This window comes from Cricetulus griseus, chromosome 3, assembly GCF_003668045.3.
Source record: "Cricetulus griseus strain 17A/GY chromosome 3, alternate assembly CriGri-PICRH-1.0, whole genome shotgun sequence".
Classification (NCBI taxonomy): domain Eukaryota; kingdom Metazoa; phylum Chordata; class Mammalia; order Rodentia; family Cricetidae; genus Cricetulus; species Cricetulus griseus.
The window spans coordinates 166,522,768-166,545,134 of NC_048596.1; the positions used below are offsets into that span (position 1 = coordinate 166,522,768).

The 22,367-nt window shown below is 45.7% G+C and overlaps 1 protein-coding gene across 5 annotated transcripts in view; it reads left to right on the forward strand.

The window, feature by feature from the left end:
* Chd9 (chromodomain helicase DNA binding protein 9) overlaps positions 1 to 22,367 on the forward strand; it is a 231,300-nt gene that overhangs the window by 25,044 nt on the left and 183,889 nt on the right. The gene's annotated exons all lie outside the window — the stretch shown is intronic.

Sequence of the window (22,367 nt, forward strand, 5' to 3'; positions counted from 1 at the left end):
GCAACAAGTATTCTTAACTGCTGAGCCAATTCTCTAGCAGTTCTTTGTTTTCTTGAGACAGTATCTTGCTGTGGATGTGGCCTGGGACACAGTTCTTGGGGACTGCAAGGTCCAGAGCATGTAAGAAGTTTCTAAAGTATAGGTGGTCTTTGGGACTGAGTCTTTAACCTGTGGGCTCTAATGCCAACTCTAGGTAGTCAGCATTAGAATTGAATCTGACCTTGGTAGGTACCAGCTAGTGTTGGAGAATTGGTTGGCATGGGAAATGCACGTATACACATTTGCTATTAGAGTTCTGTGGGTAGAAACATTTGGGGGCACATTCTGGCAAGAAAGCATTTCAAAAAATTAACAATCATTATGTCTGACCCTACCTATGCCCTTAACAATGTAGATAAGAAAGAGATATGTGTAAAGTACTAGAATTGGTTATTGGTATAACATTCTTTTTTTCTTAAAAAAGAAAAAGTGTGTGTGGGTGAAAAGTGTGTGTGTGTGTGTGTGTGTGTGTGTGTGTGTGTGTGTGTGAAAATAGTGTGTGTGCACCTCCAAGGGAGAGACAATGTTTGTCTAAACTTGGGTCTTTGTCTCTACAGCATGCCACCCCACCCACCCCTGCTGTCCAAGTGAGTAGGGGCTTTTTAAGTCACTTGTGATGTGCTTTTGAACACAACATGGGGGAAGAGCCCCCACAGTTTGTTCAGCTCTCATGAAAAATACAAGCTGGGTTTGAGTGAATGACAAAAAGAAATCTGTGGATTCAGGAAGTATAGTAAATACCGTGACACTCTGAAAATGTGCACAGCCCAAACAGCTTTTTCCAGTCTGGAAAAATGAAGAGATTTGTCTGTGCAAAACCAGCCGAGGCGCTGCTCCTCCTCCCTTGCTCCTGCTCCACCCCCACCTCCTGGCAAGGCCTCCCACCCTGCCCCAGACATTCAGTCATAGCTTTCATCCTGTGTGACTTGTAGTTGCCCAGGAAATAACATTGCCCAGGCTCTGGGGACAAGCACCAGCCACTCCCAGGCAGCTTTCCGGGATATCTGTGAGGGTGGGGTTTGCCAGGCATCCCTGATCTTGGCCAGGGCTGGCTCACAACAAGGTTGTATGGAAGGTAAAGTGGGTCCAGGGTCCTTTACCCTCCCCACTTCCTCCTTTGGGTTGGAAACAACCTTTATCTCATTTCTACTTCTATACTTTGATTCTTGGGGTAGGGGTGACTAGCCAATGGTGAGATTGTAAAAGCATTCACAGGAGGTGAAGATGGATTGAAAAAAGCTCCCAGTGGCCTTGAATGGTTTCCAGGTGGGAGCGAACGTGATACCAGCAGAATCTCCAAAGCAGAGAAATATGCAAGGTCTGGTTCCACACCTTGTCTTGACGGAACATTTGCATAACAATCACTCTGTTCTTTGGATGGTATGCTGTGGAGGTGGTAGAGCAAGAAGGCACCCACCCAAGCCCTTAGAAATGACAAAGCCAACCTGCAGTTCTAGGTGCTGGGATAGGAATCAGAATTTCAATTGGTTGAAGGCTGACCCCTGTGAATAGGAAATATTTGTTTTCATTACTGGTGGAACCACAGCACCTAGCTCAAGCCTGCCCAGGCAGGTAGCTGTGTCAGTGACTGCAGAAAGAATAAGAGAGCTGATAACCCTGGATACTTTTCTTAGAGCATGGTGATAGATGCCTATTTTCCTAGCCATTTGGTTAATAAACCAAGAGGATTAGACATTCAAGGTCATCTTCTGCTACTTTGCCAGTTGGAGGCCAGCCTGGGCCTGTCTCAGTAATATGTGACTTAGGTTTGGCATGTGGCTCATGACATATGTTGATAATCTAAGGAAGTGAACACAGGAGGAGCAGGAGTTCGAGGCTAGCCTAATCTGTGTGTGCTAGTGGGGTGCAGTGGCGGAACAAAATACATAAATGTCTTTTGTAAATGGGAATTTAATAGTCAGTTTGTCTTACACTCTTTTGTTTAGTTGCATCAAGGTTTCCTGCATCCTGTGCTGGCCTTGACCTTACTAAGTAGCCAAGAATGATCTTGAACTGCTTCTCCTGCCTCTCTGCTTCTCAAATGCTAGGATTGGAGGTTTTTCACACCATGCCTCTATAGTGTGTGTGTGTGTGTGTGTGTGTGTGTATGCCAGTGTGCATGTGTCTTTTTTGTTTGTTTTTCAAGACAGGGTTTCTCTGTGTAGCTTTGGAGCCTATCCTGGCACTGGCTCTGGGGACCAGGCTGGCCTCGAACTCACAGAGATCCACCTGCCTCTGCCTCCCGATTGCTGGGATTAAAGGTGTGCGCCACCAATGCCCGGCTGTCTGTGTCTTTCTTTGGGGCAGATCTCACAATCTTGCTCTTGACTCCTGAGTGCTGGCATGACAGTTGTGAGTTGTGATTATGGTCACATGCCACTATGCCTGATTCAGGAGAGTTTTTTTTTTTTTTTTTTTTTTTTTTTTGCTTTTAGATAAGTTTTTTGAATGTGAGAATGTTCTCAGCCGAGGTTGATAGTCACTACCATGCTGGCTCCATACTTGGCCCCGGAACTCCCCCAAATTGCTTCCCAGACAGAGTTAGCCTTCCCTATAGCAACAGATTTTGCTATAGCACTGGGAGACCCAACCTCCAGGCATTTGTCATGCTGTCTCCTTTCCTGACCAGCTCCCCTCCCCTTTTACCTGTCCCATCCCAGTTCACCTTTCAGATGTCATCTGAGATGACTTCCTCTGGGATACAGTTCCGGCTCCACCCTCCTGCCTTTTAGACAGGCTTCCCTTGGGTCCTGTCTGCTTCCTCTTTCAGAGTGCTCACTCTGCTGAATGGCTATGCTCATCCCTTGTCAGCCTTCTTTTATCCTGTGGGCCCCTTAGGACAAGCTTTTTCCTCCCCCCCCCTTTTCCATTTTACTGGGGATTGAGTTTAGGGCCCTGCTTATGTTAGGCAAACACTCCACCTCTAAAGCTATATCCGAAGCCCTCACTAAGTGGCCCAGGCTGGCCACGAACCTGTGATCCTGTGATCCTCTAGTCTTAGCTTTTTTGTTTTGTTTTGTTTTCGAGACAAGGTTTCTCTGTGGCTTTGGAGCCTATCCTGGCACTCGCTCTGGCCTCGAACACCAGGCTGGCCTCGAACTCACAGAGATCCGCCTGCCTCTGCCTTCCGAGTGCTGGGATTAAAGGCATGTGCCACCAACCCCCAGCATTAGTCTTAGCTTCTTAAGTAGCTGGAATTATATTTGTAAACCATCAGGCCTAGCTTTTTAATTTTGGCAGTGCTAGGGATCAAACTCAGTGCAGGGTAGGCAATTGTACCATTGAGCCCCACCATTGCTTTGAGTTCCACTGTAGATCATAGTGCTGGATAATAAAAAGTTCTCCACAAACACATATTAAATGAGTATAACGTTGAGTTGGGAAATGGACAGTGGGTGGCTGGAATCATGGAGGTAGCATTTACTGAAATATGAGAAACAACACTTCTACCAAAGTGGCCTGCATACAAGCCAGGACTGTAATACCTGTGTTCCCACACCCAGGCATGTCTGCATGTTCTCTGCTGAAGGCAAACACTTGTGCAACACACTTTCCCTTGCTCTGAAATTTCACCTCTTGTCATCTCCTCCCACTCATCTTTCTCATTCCTTAATATACAGAGAATTGCTACCTGGCAGCAAAAAGGCAATAAATAATGCCAATAAGATCAGGAACTCACCCTTGCCTCCTTGCCTATGGTTTTGCCTCATTTTTTTACTATTTTTTTTTTCGGGTGGGGTGGGGTAGACAGGGTCTCTGGCTGGCTTGGCTTAGAACTCACTGTGTAAAACAGACCAGGATGGCCTAGAACTCAAAGATCTGCTTCTGCCTCCCCAGTGCTGGGATGAAAGGCACCACCCCACCCTATCTTACACTTTTTTTTAATTAGCCAGGAACTCACTATATAACCCAGGCTGGTCACTACTTGAGATCTACCTGTCCTCCTACCACTGCCTATACCATCATAGTATACTACTGTACCTTCATCCCTGTATTCATTCAGATTCTCTCCCTCTCCCTCTCCCTCTCCCTCTCCCTCTCCCTCTCCCTCTCCCTCTCCCTCCCTCCCTCTCTCCCTCTTCTGCACATTACATTCCAGCACCATTCCATTGTAAAAACAAAACAAATAAAAAAACGTATTCTACCTGGTCATGGTGGCATACACCTTTAATAACAGCATCCAGGAAGGGAAGCAGAGGCAGAAGGATCTCTGAGAGTTTGAGACTGGCCTGTCTACATAGCAACTTCCAGGCCAGCCAGAGTTACATGCTAAGATACTGTCTCAGAAACAAAACAAAAACAATACCAACAACAACAAAAAACAACAACTTGTTTTATGATATATAGTTTATGAAGATACCTGAACTTTAAAAAAGACAACGAAGTACTGGGGCCAGGAGTGTAGCTAGCATGTTTGAAGCCCTGAATTTGATTCTAAACACTGTTAAAGGAGGAGAAGAAGAAGCCGAAGCAGCTAACAGTTTAAAATGTGATTCTTCAAACTCTTTGCTTTGGTTTCCTTCTTTATTCTCTCAGACATGGGAAACTGTTTTCTTTAAATATATTCTTTTTAAAAAATAGTCCAAGTCCTGTTGTGGTGCACAATTGTAATCCCAGTACTCTAGGAAGCCCAGGCTAGAAAATCTCAAATTTAATGCCAGCCTGGATTGTATAGCAAGACCCTGTCTCAAGAAAAACAAAAGCAAAACAGAAAAACATCACTTCAAATATGCAGTTATTGGCCACTTCTTGGAGTGTGAAAGGAAAGAGGGCATCACATAGATGCACAGGCGGACACATCTTACAGTGTGGTCAGAGGTTGGTGACGCCTGCTGCTCTTTCCAAAAGGAAGTATTCTAAGCTGGCTTGGGAGAGGAAGAACATTCTGGTGAGTGGGGGTGTTATTGGTTAGCACCACTGGCAAAGATACCATGTGATAAAAATCACAGAGGTGTGAAAGCGGTTCATGCGGGGGGGGGGGGGCAGTGAAGAGCCTTTCTTGCTGCTGAGGACCTGCCTCAGCAGTGTGCTTCATCCATTTCCTGTGGCCTCTTCTTTCTGACGCCCTGAAGTCCTGCAGACTCAGCAGGTAGATCAGCCTTCAAATGGTGGGGTATTCCAGAGCACGCAGTCTGCTATACAATTTGGTTCGCTTTGACTCACTGTGCCAGCCTTTGGAATCTTTCATTCAGATCTGTTCCCAAGTTGGGAGATGTCATGTGCAGTCTTGCTCTGCTTTTGGAGGAGATGGGGGACCTGGCAGCATGGTTCTCCTACTCTTCCATAGTTACAGCCAGATTTTGGCTCAGAAGTCATTGCCCGTGTGAGGTTTCTGTTGCTGTGATAGACACCATGACCAAAGGCAACTTGGGGAGGAAAGGGTTTAGTTCACCTTAACAACTCACTCCATCACTGCAGGAAGTCAGGGCAGGAACTTAAGGTAGGAACCTAGAGGCAGGAACAGATACCACTGCTTACTGGCTTGCTTCCCATGGCTTGCTCAACTTGCTTTCTCATCCCATCCAGGACTGCTTGCCCAGGGATGGCACTATATCCAGTGAGCTAGTCCCTCCCACATCAATCATTAATCAAGAAAAGGCCCTTCTCTAAACACTTGCTTTCAGGCAATCTGATAGAAGTGTTTTTCTCAATTAAGATTGCTTCTTTGGGCCAGGCATTGTTGGCACACACCTTTAATCCCAGCACTCGGGAGGTAGAGGCAGGCCGTACTCTGTGAGTTGGAGACCAGCCTGGTTTACAAGAGCTAGTTCCAAAAAGATTGCTTCTTTGGCAGGGATTGTTGCACACTTTTAGTCCCAGACCTTGGGAGACAGAAGCAGACATTCTACATGAGGTCAGCCTGGTCTACATGATGATTTCTAGGCCAGCCAAGTAAGATCTTGACTTAAAAGAAAAAGTCAGCCTGGTGGTGGTGGTGCATGCCTTAATCCCAGCACTCTGGAGGTAGAGGCAGGTAGATCTCTGAGTTCGAGGCCAGCCTGGTCTACAGGACAGCCAAGGTTACACAGAGAAACCCTGTCTCTCTCTCAAAAAATAATAATAATAATAATAATAATAATAATAATAATAATAAGAAGAAGAAGAAGAAGAAGAAGAAGAAGAAGAAGAAGAAAAGAGAAGAAAAATCAATCCATCAATTAATTAAGATTCCCTCCTTAGATACGTCTGTGTCCAGTTGACAAAAACCAAACAACACACTGCCCTTTGTGGAAACCACTTTGTCCCTAGTCCCTATCCCAGTTCTCTGTCTTTTATATCTGTTATCCCACCCCACCCCCAGACATTTATGTGGCCTGCTGGATCCCTGAGGGCATCGGAGGCCTCCTGACCTCTGTCTGGGAGGAGTACCTTCTGTCCCCAGGGCCCCTGGAGCTTGTACTTCCTGTCTCCATCCCCCTCACCACTGATGTGTCTGGTGTTACAGTGGAGAGAGAGAGCTGTTCTGTCTTCTCTGAGGGGAAAGTTACCATTAGATGAAGATGTAGAAGGCTACAGGGTAAGAAGCAGGCAAGGACTTGCCCCTCGATGCCCAATGACATACCCACTTCAACAGTAACCCTCTGGGAACCCTGCCCATGTCTTGCCCCACCCCCTTCCATTAGTGATTTTCAAAGGGGAAGTTTCAGCCAGCCAGAGGGAGCAGATGACTGGGCTTCAGGCCTCCTGCATCATGAATGATTTGAGGGAGACAAGGTTTTCCTGTGCTGAGTACCTCCGGGTCCCTGCACACTTCCATCGCTCAGGCTGTTGAGGTGTGCTCTCCTGAGGGTCACCTTGGTGATTGAAAACTGCTCTCCTTGCCCTTCTTTCACAAACAAGGAAGCTGGAACAGAGCTAAAAGAGGCTTTTTCATGCACTTTGGGAAAGAATGAGCAATGGAAAAAGGAAATTGAGAGCTTTGGGGAGTTTACAGCAGCCCAGCACTAGAGTTTGAAATAGGAGCTGGGAATCCATATGTTTGGGAAAGGAAAGAAAGGAGCAGCCACACGCACAGAGCTTCAAGGGTATGTGCGGAAATAGTTATGGGAAAGGGGGCAGGGAAGCCCACGTGGGTCCCCCTTTATCAGACCCAGATGTTCAGGCAGCAGCTCTCATGATGCCTGTGAAAGGGTCCAGAGCCTGCTGGGCTAGACTGTATTTTCTTAACTACCAAGAAGCACGTGAAATCAGTGGCTGGGCGCTTTCCACTGTGCACTCAATGACTCCCTGGGGTCCTGCTGGGGTCTGTGCCATACCAATTATGCAGAGGCCTGGCTGCCTAGGATCAGGGTTTAGAAGTGAATAGGACCAGGCTCCTGAGGGAATGACAGAGTCCCTAACAACCAGGAGCTGCTGAAGCTGCCTCAGTTGCCTCCTGCCTCCAATTTATCTTGTAGGGCAGGAATCAGAAACCCAAGGTCCAACTCAGTTCTGTCCTGCATCAAAGACTTAGCCTCTCTGAGCTTCTGTTTTGCTTTCTTTAAAATAAGTGTGCGTGTGCTGTCTGTGTATCTGTATCACTTGTGAGGCGTATACAAGATGTGTGAGAGAGGCTCTTTACAGTAAATAAAGCCCAAAACATGACATTAAAAATATTCACCATAGCCGGGTGTTGGTGGCGCACGCCTTTAATCCCAGCACTCGGGAGGCAGAGGCAGGGGATCTCTGTGAGTTCAAGGCCAACATGGTCTACAGAGCGAGTTCCAGGACAACCTCCAAAGCAATACAGAGAAACCCTGTCTCCAAAAACAACAACAACAAAAACCTCAAAATTCACCATAGCAGCTCATGGTGACATGAGCCGGTAGTTAAAACTTTTTGGGAGAATCACTGAGCCTAGGAATTTGAGGCCAGTTGGGGCTTGGGTGACAAAGTGAGGTTCCATCTCAAAAATGAAATCATGAATTTGAAGTTCAGTGATTATTGAGCACTGATTGCTTTTCCAGAGGCCCTAGGTTTGATTCTTAGCACCCACATGGTGGCTCACAGCTGTCTATAATTTCATTTCCAGGGGATCTGATACCCTCTTCTGGCCTCTGCTGGCACCCATCTGCTACACGAGATAAATGCAAAAGCAAACAAACAAGCAACACCCAAATATATAAGTAAATATATTTTTTAAAATTAAATTATTTGGTCAGAGTAGTAATGGTACATGCCTTTAATCCCAGCACATGGGAGGCAGAGGCAGGCAGATCTCTGTGACTTTGAGGCCAGCCTGGTCTACAGAGGGAGTTCCAGGACAGACAAGGTTACACTGAGAAACCTTGAAAAGAAAGGAAAAGAAAAGAAAAGAAAAGAAAAGTTAAATTATTTGCTACACTTTAAATTTTACTATAGGACCAGCGAGATGGTGCAGTGGGATGGTACAGCTGGTAAAAGGTTCTTGCCACCAAACCTGAATTCAGTCCCTAGAACCCACATGACAGAAGGAGAGAACCAATTCCTAAAAGTTGTCCTCTGATCTTCACATACATCCCAAATAAAAAAAAAAATTATTATCATGGGTTATCAAGCATGCTCAAGCAGGCTGCACCCATAATACAGCTTCTACAATTATGAGCCCATGTCCAGTTCTATTTCATCAGTGACTCCCCCACTTTCTTTGTCTCTGGGTTATTTTGAAGCAACTCCCTAATATTCTATTGTTTCCACACACTCACTATTTTTGTTTCTCAGAGTAGACATGGCCATCCTGGAACTTACTCTGTAGATCAGGCTGGCCTAGAACTCAGATATCCACCTGCCTCTGTTATTGTTTTGTTTAAAAAGAAGAAAAGAGAAATTGCTGAGACATGAGACATAAGACTATAAGTTTATTATAAAGGCTCGGCAGAATGGGGAGACTAAGAAGAGGAACAGGGTAATGGCTGACCACCATGGCCGGTCGCCATAGAGAGACAGAGCGGGGAAACAGAGAGATGGGAGAGCACACAGAGAGAGAGAGAGACAGGGGGAGAGAGAGAGAGAGAGAGAGAGAGAGAGAGAGAGAGAGAGAGAGAGAGAGAGAGAGAGAGAGTAAAGGGGCAGGGGCCTATCTTTTAAAGGGGTCCTCTGCACCTGCGTGCAGACTTCTTTCCCATGGAACCTTGGGCTGACCAGGGTATTGCCTGAGTGGATTCCACCAGGTAACAGGGGCAGGCCAGCATAATGCCTGAACCTTTCAGCCTCTGCCTCCCAACTTCTGTGATTAAAGGCATGTGCTATCACTGCCTGGTGTTTTATCCCATTTTCAAAGTCACATGACTGAGTTACATCCTCAACCACTTGAAACCCACTTAGTTCTTGGCTATCCCTTTTTGTACCATTCCCTTCTTACACAGTGACATATCTCCTGTCCCAACCATGTTCCTAGTACTCTAACTCCTTGCTACAAGACTGTCGTGACCAACAGTAGTCAGGATGTCAGCCCTGAGAGGCCTGAGTAGTGTTTGTATCTTTTGGGGGGGGGGGTTTGAGATAGGGTTTCTCTGTGGCTTTGGAAGCTGTCCTGGAACTAGCTCTTGTAGACCAGGCTGGTCTTGAACTCACAGAGATCCGCCTGTCTCTGCCTCCTGAGTGCTGGAACTAAAGGTGTGTGCCACCATCGCCCGGCTAGTGTTTGTATCTTATCAGGTCCTCTTATCTTCTAAGAAAAAGGTGATGCTCTGACAAGCAGACACTGAAGTGTCCCCCTGAAAGAACAGGAGGTATTGGGCCATTTACAGACCTCCAAGCCCTTGACATCAAGAACAGCCTTACATTAACTGATGGAGGCCTTCTTCAGTTGGTGCTTGTTTTTCAGGGAGTGGGTACATGGAGCTGAGAATAGCAGGATTCCATACTCACCTCCTGGCTGCTGGGGAATCAGGGCTCTCCCCTCTAAGTGAGTAATTTACCACTGACTAAAGTGAGAGCCTGAGCTTCATAGGAGACTTGGGTCTCTCTCTTTCTAGGACCTTAAGCACCAGGCAGAGACTGGGGGACCAGGTTCAAATCTTATATCTGCTGCATATAGCAGTTTCTCTAATTCCCAGTTGTTGAATGGATTAGTAGCCAGACACGGTAGTATGCACATGTAATTCCAGCACTTAGAAAGCAGAAGAAGGAAGATCATGAGTTTAAGGCTAGCCTCAGCTATATAGCAAGTTTGAGGCTAGCTAGCATGGGCTACATGAAGCCTTGTCTCAAAAATAAAAAAGAAGTATCTCTGATGAGGATTGAGTGATGATCTGATTTGTGAGTATAGCAATATGTCATGAGGAGTCATTTTATTGCTATGTTTCTTTAGCAGAGTAAGAGTAATAAGTTTTCCCCAGATCCCATGACTTATGTAGTCTCAAGTTCTTGGCCACTTTTGCAGTGTTAGATAGGGGTTCCATGACAGGGAGTGGGCTTTCAATCCAATCAAAAAGTGCTTGGTTCCTATCATAACATTTGTGCCACTGTTGCAGCAGGTTACTGTTAAATGTCACGGGGTTTGTAGCTGGGTGATACTGATTACTTTTTTCTCCTTCCTGGCACAGTGGATGGTGCCAGCTCAATTTCTCCATGTTCTATGACATAAATAAGTTGTGTCTTCAGCAACAAAGCCTTACCATCAGAGTATAAAGAGTGACCAATAGCCTCATCAATAAACTATGTTTGAGAGGGGAGTGTATGGGATCCCTTTGGCTAATGACTCAACCAGATGTAACCCCACAGTTGTAGCACTGAAGGTTTTACCTGGCAGCATGAGAGGTCTAGTTGGAGCATTCTTTCAAATATCGTATGGTGACTCCACTTCAATACATTTCATATATGTATATATTTTAGGAAGTTTTTACAGTAGTAGGTTTCCATATGGCTTTTCAAAAGGCCTTCAGTGTTTGTTGTCCCCTCCATATTCCCTCCTCCCTTTTTTACTCCTACCTTCCCACCCCTTCCTTATTTAAGAAAGGAAGCTGCAGTAGCTCACCAGGCCATGTAAGTAACTGCAGCTATGTAAGTCTGTCTGCATTTCCAAACAGTATGTTTTCCATAACACTTTGAGTTCTCCCAGCATTTTGGGCTTCCTTATTCTCTCTCTCTCTCTCTCTCTCTCTCTCTCTCTCTCTCTCTCTCTCTGTCTCCCTTACTCTTTCTGTAAAACCTCCTTCCCCGACATGTGTGTGCTTGTCTGCATGTGCCTGACTCCATAGCATGGTTTTTTCCTTTCTACTCACTCCATCCTCCTCCTCTGGGCAGTTGCTGAAGTTCATGACTGGCCTGCCCTCAGGGTTTTAATGCTAATAAAATTATTCTTTAACTTCCAAAAATATAATAAAAAATAAAGTACTAATATGGTAACTTTTAGGATTCTCTTGGTACCAAGTGACAGAAAATTCAACACAAAATGTCTTTGAGCAAAATGTTAGTTCAGGAGCTCATCTTTTTTGGAGAGTGAGTTGTCAAGATTTCTCTGTGTAACAGCCTTGGCTGTCCTGGAACTTGTTCTCTAGACCAGGCTGGCCTGAAACTCACAGAGACCCACCTGCTGCTGCCTCATGAGGGCTGGAATTAAAGGCATTCATGAGTCACCACTGCAGGGTTCCAGGATCTCATTTTAAGCTGGGGCCTAGAGGCTGGCTTGGTGGCTACGCCTTTAATCCCAGCACTCAAGAGGCAGACACACACAAAAGAGGCCAGCCTGGTCTACATAGTGAGTTCCAGGACAGCCAGCACTACATAGAAAGATCCTATCTTTAAAATAGGGGGGTGGGGGTGGGAGGCAAGGACATATTGGACAACTTGGTTTGCATGAGATCCTAGGTTCTATTCAAAACAAAACAAAACCCTTCATGGATGGATTCTGAGTTCAAATGTTTGATCAGAACTTGAATTCTTATATTTTGTTTATGAATTTTAATCTTGGGCAATTGCTGGGCATTGGTGGTGCACGCCTTTAATCCCAGCACTCGGGAGGCAGAGGCAGGCAGATCTCTGTGAGTTTGAGGCCAGCCTGGTCTTCAGAGTGAGTGCTGGGATAGGCTCCAAAGCTACACAGAGAAAACCTGTCCCGAAAAACAAAACAAAAACAAAAGCAAAAAAAATCTTGGGCAGTTGTAACAATATGACATTAGTTCTAGCCCATATATCCTTGCAGGTTTTAGATAGAAAGGGGTTTTCTTTCCCAAGAGATGTAGAAAAAGTCTCATTGATCATGTCTGGGTCCCATGACCTTCCTAGTAGCCAACAAAATGAGACCCCCCTTAATGTATGTTGAGTAGGGTTACTGGATCTTCCTGGACCGAGAGACTGAAGGAAGGTGGCTCACACAGGATACAGGGGAGGTAGCTCACACAGGGGAGGTGGGTGAAAAGATATGCTATGGTTTGAATGTTTAAATCTCATAGTTTTGTTTTGTTTGGTGCTGGGAATGAAACTTAGGGCTTCTTTGGTTGTGGGCAAATTCAGTGCCATAGAGCTACATACCCAGCTTCTATGTGTTGACATTGAATTGCCACTGTAACACTTTTGAGAGGTGATTAGGTCATAAGGGCTCTGCACTCCTAAGGGGTTATCAGGAGAGCAAATTAGTTATGAGGAGTAGGGCCTGAGCATGATGACCCCTTTAATTTTAGCACTCAGGAGACAGAGGCTGGTGGATCTCTGTAAGTTCAAACCCACCATAGCATACCTAGCAAGCACCAGGCCAGCCAGGGCTACACACTGAGACCCTGTCTCAAAAATAAGAAAGAAAGAAAGAAAAAGAAAGAAAGAAAGAAAGAAAGAGAGAGAGAGAGAGAGAGAGGGAGGGAGGAGGGAGGAGAGGGAGGGAGGGAGGGAGGGAGGGAGGAGGGAGGGGGGGAAGGGAAGAGAAGGGAAGGGAAGAGAGGGAAAGAGGGTGAATTTAGCTGGCTTTTACCCACACGTGAGTGATATTACAACAGCACAGAGGCCCTTCTCAGAGCCTTATTCTTAGATTTTTCATCCTGTAGAACCAGGAAGCCAACAAACAGATAATCCTATTAGGTTTTTGTTTTGTTTTGTTTTGTTTTGTTTTTTGTTTTTTGAGACAAGGTTTCTCTGTGTAGCATTGGAGCCTGTCCTGGAACTTGCTCTGTAGACCAGGATGGACTTGAACTCACAGAGATCTACCTGCCTCTGCCTCCCGAGTGCTAGGATTAAAGGCGTGTGCCACCAACGCCCACCCTGATAATCCTATTGTTTATAAATTACCTACTATATGGCATTCTGTTACTATGACAACCATCAAAATGCTGGTGGATGGGTATAGTTGACCAAGCTGAAGATGCTACTGCAACTTCTACTTCTCTTCACTCATCTTTGGGCTAGCTAACATTTCATTTTCTTTGTTTTTCAAAGGTATGTTGCCCTGGTTGGCCTGGTACTCATTCTCCTATATTCAGCTTTTCCAGTAGTGGGATTTAGAGGTGTGCCACAGAGCCCAGTTTGTGGCTAGTCACATTTGTGTTGCTGTAACAAATGTCTGGCCAAAACAGCAGAAAAGATGTGTGCTTTTATCATTTGTATTTGTTTTTTGGTCCTGAGGACTACCTAAGGCCTCACACATGGTAGGTTAGAACTCTGCCACTGAGATCTGCCCCCAGTCCAGGAAACATTATTTTGTTCATAGCTTCATAGGTTATAATTCATAGTCAGCTGTCTCCATTGCTGTGGGCCTGAGTATCATGGTAAAGGCAACTGATCACTTCATGGAGACCAGAAAGCAGACAGACAGACAGACAGACAGACTGACAGACAGACAGACAGATGCCAACACCAAGATAGAACTTTCAAAGGCACATTCCCTGTGACCTCTTCCTCCCCTCCAGCCAGTGCCACCTCCCACAATTCCACATCCTCACAACATAAAGGTATTTCTTGTGGAGTGGAGGAGGGGCATGCCAAACAAAACAAGCAAACAAGCTGGGTATGGTGGGGCACACCTGTAGGCTACTACTCTTCTTTTTTGTCACTATCAAATCTGTTCAAATTTTTAATCCATCAGTGGATTAACAATTGATTACAAACACCCATTGTGATCCAATTGGCCTTGGAAATGCCCTGCTTCAGACCTGGAACTGAGCTTCATTAGTCGCTCAGGCGTTCCGTTCCTCTATTTAGGCAAGTTGACATTGAAAATTAATCATCGAAGTCATGGAGTACTCCAACCCTCTGAACCATCCCACCAGCCAGCCCTGTCTTTCCATTTTGTAGGGAGGAACTCAAAGCACAGAGCTGTCACAGAGGACAGTGTGGACTTTGCCAGCACTCACCCAGAGCTACAGCTGGTTCAGAATTCTCTGCAGATCTGATGGGATATACAAGGTCTGACATTGGGTTTAGGTTAGCTGCCAGGGTGTGTTTCCTGAGTAAACAGTCTGGGGTGGTAACAGTCGGTCATGTCAAGGACCCGTTGTTGATGCCCTGGCAGGTGGCAAGGGAAAGAACTGGTGTATAGACAGGACATTGTCACTCCAGAAACACCCTCTCATGACTGGCTCCTTTTATTCCAAGTAGCTGAATACAAAACTTGGTTTTCCTTGTGGGGTGGGGGAGGGACATGCCAAACAAAATAAGCAAACAGGCTAGGGTATGGTGGTGCACACCAGTAGGCCTAGGTGTACTGTTGATTGGGAGGCAGGCAGATGATGAGTTTATAAGGGGACTCTGTCTAAAAGAGCCCGAGGAGGCAGTGTTGCCTTCTGCCTTCTCCCAAGAGAACTTGGGCCTGAAGCCAAGAATGTTCCTCACCAGGATACAGAGAGAAGGTGGGAGGTCAGATGGAGGTGGTTTGTACAGAGCTTAAACATCCTCCTAAGTATGTTTGAAATCTCCAAAGAGTCGTCCAGAGAAACTAGCATCCCTCTTCTGTGTCAGGTTCTGAACACATAGGGATGGCAAAGGCATGCATGGCAGTGAGTCAAAGTATACCTTAACTATCACAAAACTAGTGTGAAGAAGGGAGCATATTGTGAGAGCAGAATTAGCTTCTTGATTGCGCCTGGGAGAAGATTATTCCAGAGGCTTCCTGAGTTCTCCAGTCAGGGAAACCATTCCATTGCCATACATAGGGAGTTAAGGACGGAAAGCGTGCTCAGGGAAAGCCAGAAGCAGTGCAAATGAGTGACTATAGTATGTTATTAATCTTTCTGCCCATCAGTTCATTATAGTGGGGATAGGCATGGCCTTTCCTCTATCAAGGAGGTGGTCGAGGTTCAAGCATGATCATGCGTCTCGAATCTGGGAGTATGGGAAGGCAGGCAAGGCTCAGAAAAGACTGACTGTTTTTGTGTCCAGTTCAGTTCATAGCAGGTGGCCTTGCTTTTCTCCAGGCATGAAGCCCAGGGCCCCAGAGAGCTGCTGTGCTGTGTATCGCTCTTCCCTCCAGCTGTAAAAATTTGGGAGAATGTGGGTGTATAGCAGCTTTCTGGTTTCTTGGCTGCTGCCCAGTCTATGTTCTCCCACTTGGGAGGGCAGGGGGATGGCTGACATCCTTTTCATGGTGGTGAGTGCCACCCCATCCCAACCCCCATGCCCTGTTCCTGCAGAGCCTGGCTCAAAGTTCAAAGCTGAGATGGTTCTGTTGAGTAATTCAGGGACACTGCCTGCCTGCCTACCATGTAAGGGGTAAGTTGCACTCCCACACAAGCATTTGCCGAGCATCTGTTGCCCTGTGTTTTGTGGTGTACAGCCTGGGAACAGGCTAGCCACCCCAGCTGACCGCAGTAGGGCTGTGCTTCCTTCCTTTCTCTGCTGCCCCTGGGTTCTGGGTCTCATACACAGCTCTGTACTGGGCAAGTTTCAGATCCACTCCCAGGCCACTTGGCGTTGACTGCATCTGGATTCACACCAACCCCTTCCTCCTGGGGGTTCAGAGTGTTCTTGGAAGGAAGCCTGGGAAGGGAAAGGCCTTCCCCAGCATTCCCTGGCCAGGGGTTGGCTGACAGCATAGAGCAGAGCTGCCAGGAGCTCTGGAGTCAGACAGGGCTGAGTTCAAATCCCTGGGTGACCTTGGACGAGCTGCTCTCTCCACTTCAGTTTCCTCATGTCTAAAAAATGTGACAGTAACAAGACCCGCCTCCTGGGACAGTCATGGGAATTTGACAAGATACTAATTGGCCCACACTGCCCTGCATCTGGCCAGTAGGAAGTGCTGGAGAATTGGTACTCTTGATCTTCATGGAGCAACTTCTGCTGTTCAGGGGTGTGGTCACAGGAAAGAGAGTGACCACTACCTCCTCTGTCCCTCACCCTTCCCAGACCCACGGTAGTCTTCCTTCCTTCCTTCCTTCCTTCCTTCCTTCCTTCCTTCCTTCCTTCTTTCCTTTCTCCCTTCCTCCCTTCCTTCCTCCCTCCCTCCTTCCCTTCCTTCCTTTCTTTTTAAATTCATTTTTATTTCATGTGTGTTGGTGTTTTGCATATATATCTGTGTGAGGGTGTTGGATCGCCTGGTACTGGAGTTACAGACAGCTCTGAGCTGCCATGTAGGTGCTGGGAATTGAACCTAGGTCCTCTGGAAAAGCAGTATGTGCTCTCAATTGCTAAGCCATGTCTCCAACCCCCACCACAGTGTTTCTAACCTGATCAAGATTCAGTTCTATACAAGGAATTTTGCTTCTCTTCTCTTCGAGGTCCCTGCCTAGTGTGTCGGTGCTTCAGAGGTGCCAAATGGTTGGAGCAAGTAAGTGGAGGGTGAAGGAGCAGGGGGTTCTGGCAGGCAGTGTGTTCCAGGACCGTTTCCTGAGCTCTAGGCAGTTATTTCTGCCCCTCCATCTTCCCTCCCTCCTGTCGTTCTCCCTGCTCTCACTCAATTGCTCCCTCCCTCCATCCCTCCCTCCCTCCCTCATTTCCTTTTCACCTTTCTCCCCCAGACCTCTTTCTCTCTCTCTTTGCTAAAGGGAGATTGCATCCCTCTTTCCTTTTCTTGTAATATCTAAGCTGCTAGACCATCCCTTGAGAGCCCTTCACCCAACTCCGAGAGCAGCGATTCCTCTTTCAAATTGAGTCTGTCCCCTGACTCATTCATTAAAATGCATAGGGCATGTGAGCAAACTGCATAATGATTCTCTGCTGAGGAAGGCTGGGAGGCAGGCGGTGCTGCCAACTGCCAAGGCAAACACTTGCCCCCAGCTGCGAATCAGGCTCATTGGCTGTCACGCCCTGGGAAGGTCGGGGGCTGCCGTTCATCTCCAGTAAACCAGCCAAGCCCTGGAGAGCTGCAGCCTGGCTCAGGCTGTAGTCTTGGAAGCGATGTTGCTGAAGAGAGTCCAGCCCATGACCTTTTCTCAACCTCCCTCCACCCCCACATCACGTAGTTTTTCATTCATTCATTCATTTTAGAAGCAGTGTCTTGCTTTATAGCATAAGCTCGTCTTGAACTTAGGTTCCTGCTGTCTCATCTCTTGGATGCTGGGATTACACGTGTGCATCATTTATATATTTTAAAACTATTTACTTCTTTCAATTATGTACACTCGTGTGTCTCTGTGTGGGTATATGTGTGAGTACAGGGCCTGTAGAGGCCAACTGGATTCTCTGGAGCTGAAGTCACTGGTGGTTATGAGCCACGCAGTGTGGTTGCTGGGAACAGACTGGGGTGATCTGGAGCAGGAGTGGACTTTTTTTACCAATGGGCCATTTCTCCAGTCCCTTAAATAAATATTTCAATGAGTAAAATACAATGCATTATTTTTATTGTTGTTTTAGTACTGGTGAGAACATATTTTCCTTTTTCAAAATCTTATTTTACATGTATTCATGCATGTATGTCTGTGCACCAAGTTCATGCAGTGCCCAAAGAAGCTAGAAGAAGGTGTTAGATGCCCTGGAACTGGAGTTATAGAAAGGTCTTAGCAGCTGTGTGGGTGCTAGGAGCTGAACCCAGATGCTCTGTAAGAGTAGCCAGTGCTCTTAACCCCTGAGCCATCTCTCCAGTCTGAGAAAGCATGTTTTTATCACAAAAAAGAAACATAAATTGGGCTGGTAAGATGGCTCACTGGATAAAGGTACTTGCTGCCAAAACTTGAAGCCTGAGTTTGATTCCCAGAACCCATATAATGGAAGTAGAAAACCAACTCTCACAGCTGTCCTCCGACCTCCATGCAGGTGCACCCCTGTGGGAGAGATAGAGAGAGAGAGAGAGAGAGAGAGAGAGAGAGAGAGAGAGAGAGAGAGAGAGAGTGTGTACAGTTCTCAGCGAAACTATCAGCATTCATCTTGTATACCTCAGCTTCATCTACCAGGTGTATCCCACACCTACCCAACCAGGCATCCCCCCACCCCCACCCCATGAATCTCATTATTTGAAAAAAAAAAATCCCTACTGTTTTCTTAGCAAGCAAACAGGCCACCAAGGTTGTTTCCTGTATACAGATTGAAATTAGTTTCTCAACGCATGTACCCTTTAATTCTGTAGTCTTAGGAAGAGGAAGATACCAAAATCCAGAGCACCAGGTCCACATGTGTTGTACTTTTAGGTCCTGGATCTGTGAATTTGTCAATTCATAAAACTTGCTTAATAATTTCTTTACTTGGCTGTGCGACCTTGGGAAAAATTACTGACTTCTTTGAATTGCAAAATGGGACTAATAACTACAGGATCTCTTTCACTGAGTTGTTGTCAAATTCAATTGGGATTATCCATATAAGGTCTAATCAGAGTCTTTGGCAAGATGCAGTTAATGTTAGTATCATCATCATCATCATCATCATCATCATCATCATCATCAGTCTTACCTATTAATTGAACACCTACTATGTTCCAGACACTGTCCTTGGTCCTGAGGGTGAAGCGATGAAGCTTTTTTTGTTTCCTGTTGTGTTACATGGTTCTCATTAATGTATTTTACTTAAGAAAGGGCAATATGGTAGCTGATCTTGTACAAATAGAAAGCAGAGATTTCCACACGTAAGCTAATGGAAACAGGGAGATGCTGACCAGGGAGGGCTTTTCCTGGCTCCAGCACTCTGAAGACAGGCACTGACGATTGTTTGCGGGTGCAGAGGAGGAGTACAAAAGCAGCTGCCAAAGCCATGAGAGCCCCAGTCCAACAGACTCTAAAGACTGTCCTTTGTCAGCTTGTCAGAGCTCCAGCCCATGAAGTATGTCTGTCAGCAAGAGCTGACAATATGTTCCCTTGTCTGGTGCTAACTTTGTGGGTCCAGAGGAACCCTTCTTGTAAAGATAAAGAGAACCAGGGGGCAGTGTCATGACAGCAGGAAGCTGGCTTCCTGAGAACTCTGCCCCCTGGGCTGATCAGAGCAGGAGAGAAGATGGCTAGGACCCCAGGCTCTGCAACCCCTGCGATCACCTCTGGAGCTGGAAGAAGCTCTATTGTCCACACCAATGTCCCCCAGGCAGTGCCCGGGCAGGACAAGACTAGTGCTAGCTAAGAGTACACCATAGAGGAAATGAAAGTCCTGCCAGGGGAAGTGGCTGGGGCAAGACTGGCAAAGGCCAGGGTCAGCATTTGCATTTAATCCCAGCCGTGGGGAGGCAGACACAGGTGGATCTCTGAATTTGAGGCCAGCCTGGTCTACAGAGTGAGTTCCAGGACAGCCAGGGCTACACAGAGAAAGCCTGTCTTGAAAAAACAAAAACCAAACCCAAATAAAATAAAACAAAAAACAAACAACAAGAAACACACACACACACACACACACACACACACACACACACACACACACACACTCACACACACGGGGGGAGGGGGGGTCCTTTGAATGACCAGGCTAGGAGTTTCCTGATCAGTTAAATTCACTCTACTTCCTGACCCCGGGTAACAGTTCTGAGGTTTCACAACATCATTAGCTGAGAAAGGACCAAAGGCTTCCCACATCTAAGGTCAGTTTTTTCCCAGTCCCAAGGGTAGGGTAGGTTTTTTTTTGGGGGGGGGGGACTGAAGACAAGGTTTCTCTTTGTAACAGCCACAGCATCCTGGAACTCACTTTGTAGACCAGGCTGGCCTCATGCTCACAGAGATCCACCTGCCTGTGCCTCTCAAGTACCGTATTTAAAGGATTGTGCCACCAAGCCTGGCTTCCTTTTCCTTTTTTATCGAACCCAAATGCATGGGGTTTTTCATTATTGCTGACTCTCAACAGCCTTGCGTGTTTGACTGGACCCTGTACCATTCATATCGGATCATTTAGGTTTGCCTATATGCTTAGAATCTGTTGAGCCCACTGCAGATCCCCCACCACCCATTATCCCTCTCCATTGCCTTCCCTTTCCTACCCATCCTGAATTTTGGGTTTGCTATTTCTTTGCTTTTATTTCATACATTTTTCTAAAAGAAATATTGTTTTCTCTCTCTTAAAAGAATACCCTGCTACATGTAGCCTTTTGGAATGCACTGCTTCCCTTATACTATTAGGTTTCTAGAATTCATGCATGTTGCTGTGTAGAGTTACATTCTATTTGTTTCTGCTGCTATACTGCAGTTCCCTTTTTTGTGTCCCATTCATATTTATTCTCCCATTAATAGACAGTTGGGTTGTTACCGCTTTCTGTTACACTGAATGAGAAGATCTGGACATTGTTACACAGGTCTTCTGGAAAATAGTATGAATTTACCAATTTACAATCCCCACAACAATGACCTTGTTGATTTGTATCTTTGCTATTCATCCCAACTGGAGTTCTAAAGGGTAACCATTGTGTTCACTTTGTGCCTGCTGTCTGCCTGAATAAGGTTTGGAGCTGTTTGGTAGTTCAGTGGGGACCTTGAGGGTTGAATGAAGTACAGTATGCCTGTGAAATGTCTCTCAACTGGCAATATGCCATTAACTTATGTAATGAAGGAGGCATCAAATCCCCTGGAGATGGAGTTAGAGGTGGATGCTAAGAACTGAACTCAGGTCCTCTGCAATAGCAGCAATCACTTGTAACTGCTGAGCCATCTTGCCAGTCCTCCAGTAAATTCTTTAATGAAGTTTTTTCTATCCATAACCATAGGAAGGGCCGTGTCAAATATGTTTTAAATGGACTCACAATTTTTGCTTATAAACAAAGCTTAAAGTGGCTGGAGAGATGGCTCAGTGATTAAGAGCACTGTCTGCTCTTCCAGAAGACCAAGGTTCAATTCCCAGCACCCACATGGCAGCTCACAACTGTCTGTAATTCCATTTCCTGGGTATCTGACACTGTCACACCAATGCACATAAAATAAAGTTTAAAAAAAAAAAGCTTAAAGACTTTCAAAATTTTAAATATAGCTCATCTAGGTCATAATCAGTTAGGTTTCTCAGTAGTCATCAGGCATGAGACAGACCTAACCTACAGATTGTTTTCAAGTGTAAAGAGGTATTCAAGAATTCCTTCTTTATTTAAAAAACAACAACAACAACAACCATACCTTGTTACTATTTTTTCTGTTATTAATCACGGTTACTACCTCTATTGTACTATCTAGGTCACTTATTATTATTATTATCATTATTATTATTATTATTATTATTATTATTATTAATTTTGGTTTTCGAGACAGGGTTTCTCTGTAGCTTTGGAGCCTGTCCTGGAACTCGCTCTGTAGACCAGGCTGACTTCAAACTCACAGAGATCCACCTGCCTCTGCCTTCCAAGTACTGGGATTATTACTGTATCTTTTACTGACCTGAATAACTGTCTATACCTTGTTGACTCAGCACTCATGTTTTCTTGATGCCTGGCACACAGGTCACCCCAAAAATGTCATTGAGATAACTGAAATGCAAGAATGAATGAATGAATGAATGAATGGATAGGAAATGTGGCAGTTCATGAAAACCGACTTTAGTATTTGAATTTTGTGCTTTTTAAAATTTTGTAGCCAGCGAGTTTTTCATATTTCAAACACTTCTCTAGATTGGTCAAGAAGCGGAGAAGCCTGAGATTTTGTGCTTATTGGTTAAGAAGTGGAGAAGCCTAAGATTTTGTGCTTATTGTGCCAGAAGATTAAAAACAGCCATAACCTGGACACCCAGAGCAATCTTACTTTCTTTTCCTTTGTCTCTTGAAAAGCAGCAATGAACAGTCTGCCTCGTCAAGTATAGACTCTGGCAAAGAAGCAGAGTGCCTTTGTATTCTAAACAAAACAACAGAAAACTTCTGGCAGCTTGCATATAGCTGGCATTTTCAGCCTTGGGTGCCCCGACCCAAGGCACCCCATTACATAGGCAAAACATCAGATATTTCTATAACAGGTCCTTAACCCCTGGCAGTTATGCTTATTACCAAAGAGGTGGTGGTACACTAGATAGATGCAGAAAGCAGGAACTTCCCTCCCAGTGAAGCATCATCTGTGGCTCGCTCAGTTCTCAGAGCTGGGCCAAACAAGTAATTATAGCTTCCCTCTGTGGTGAGCATGGCAGGAGGCTGATTT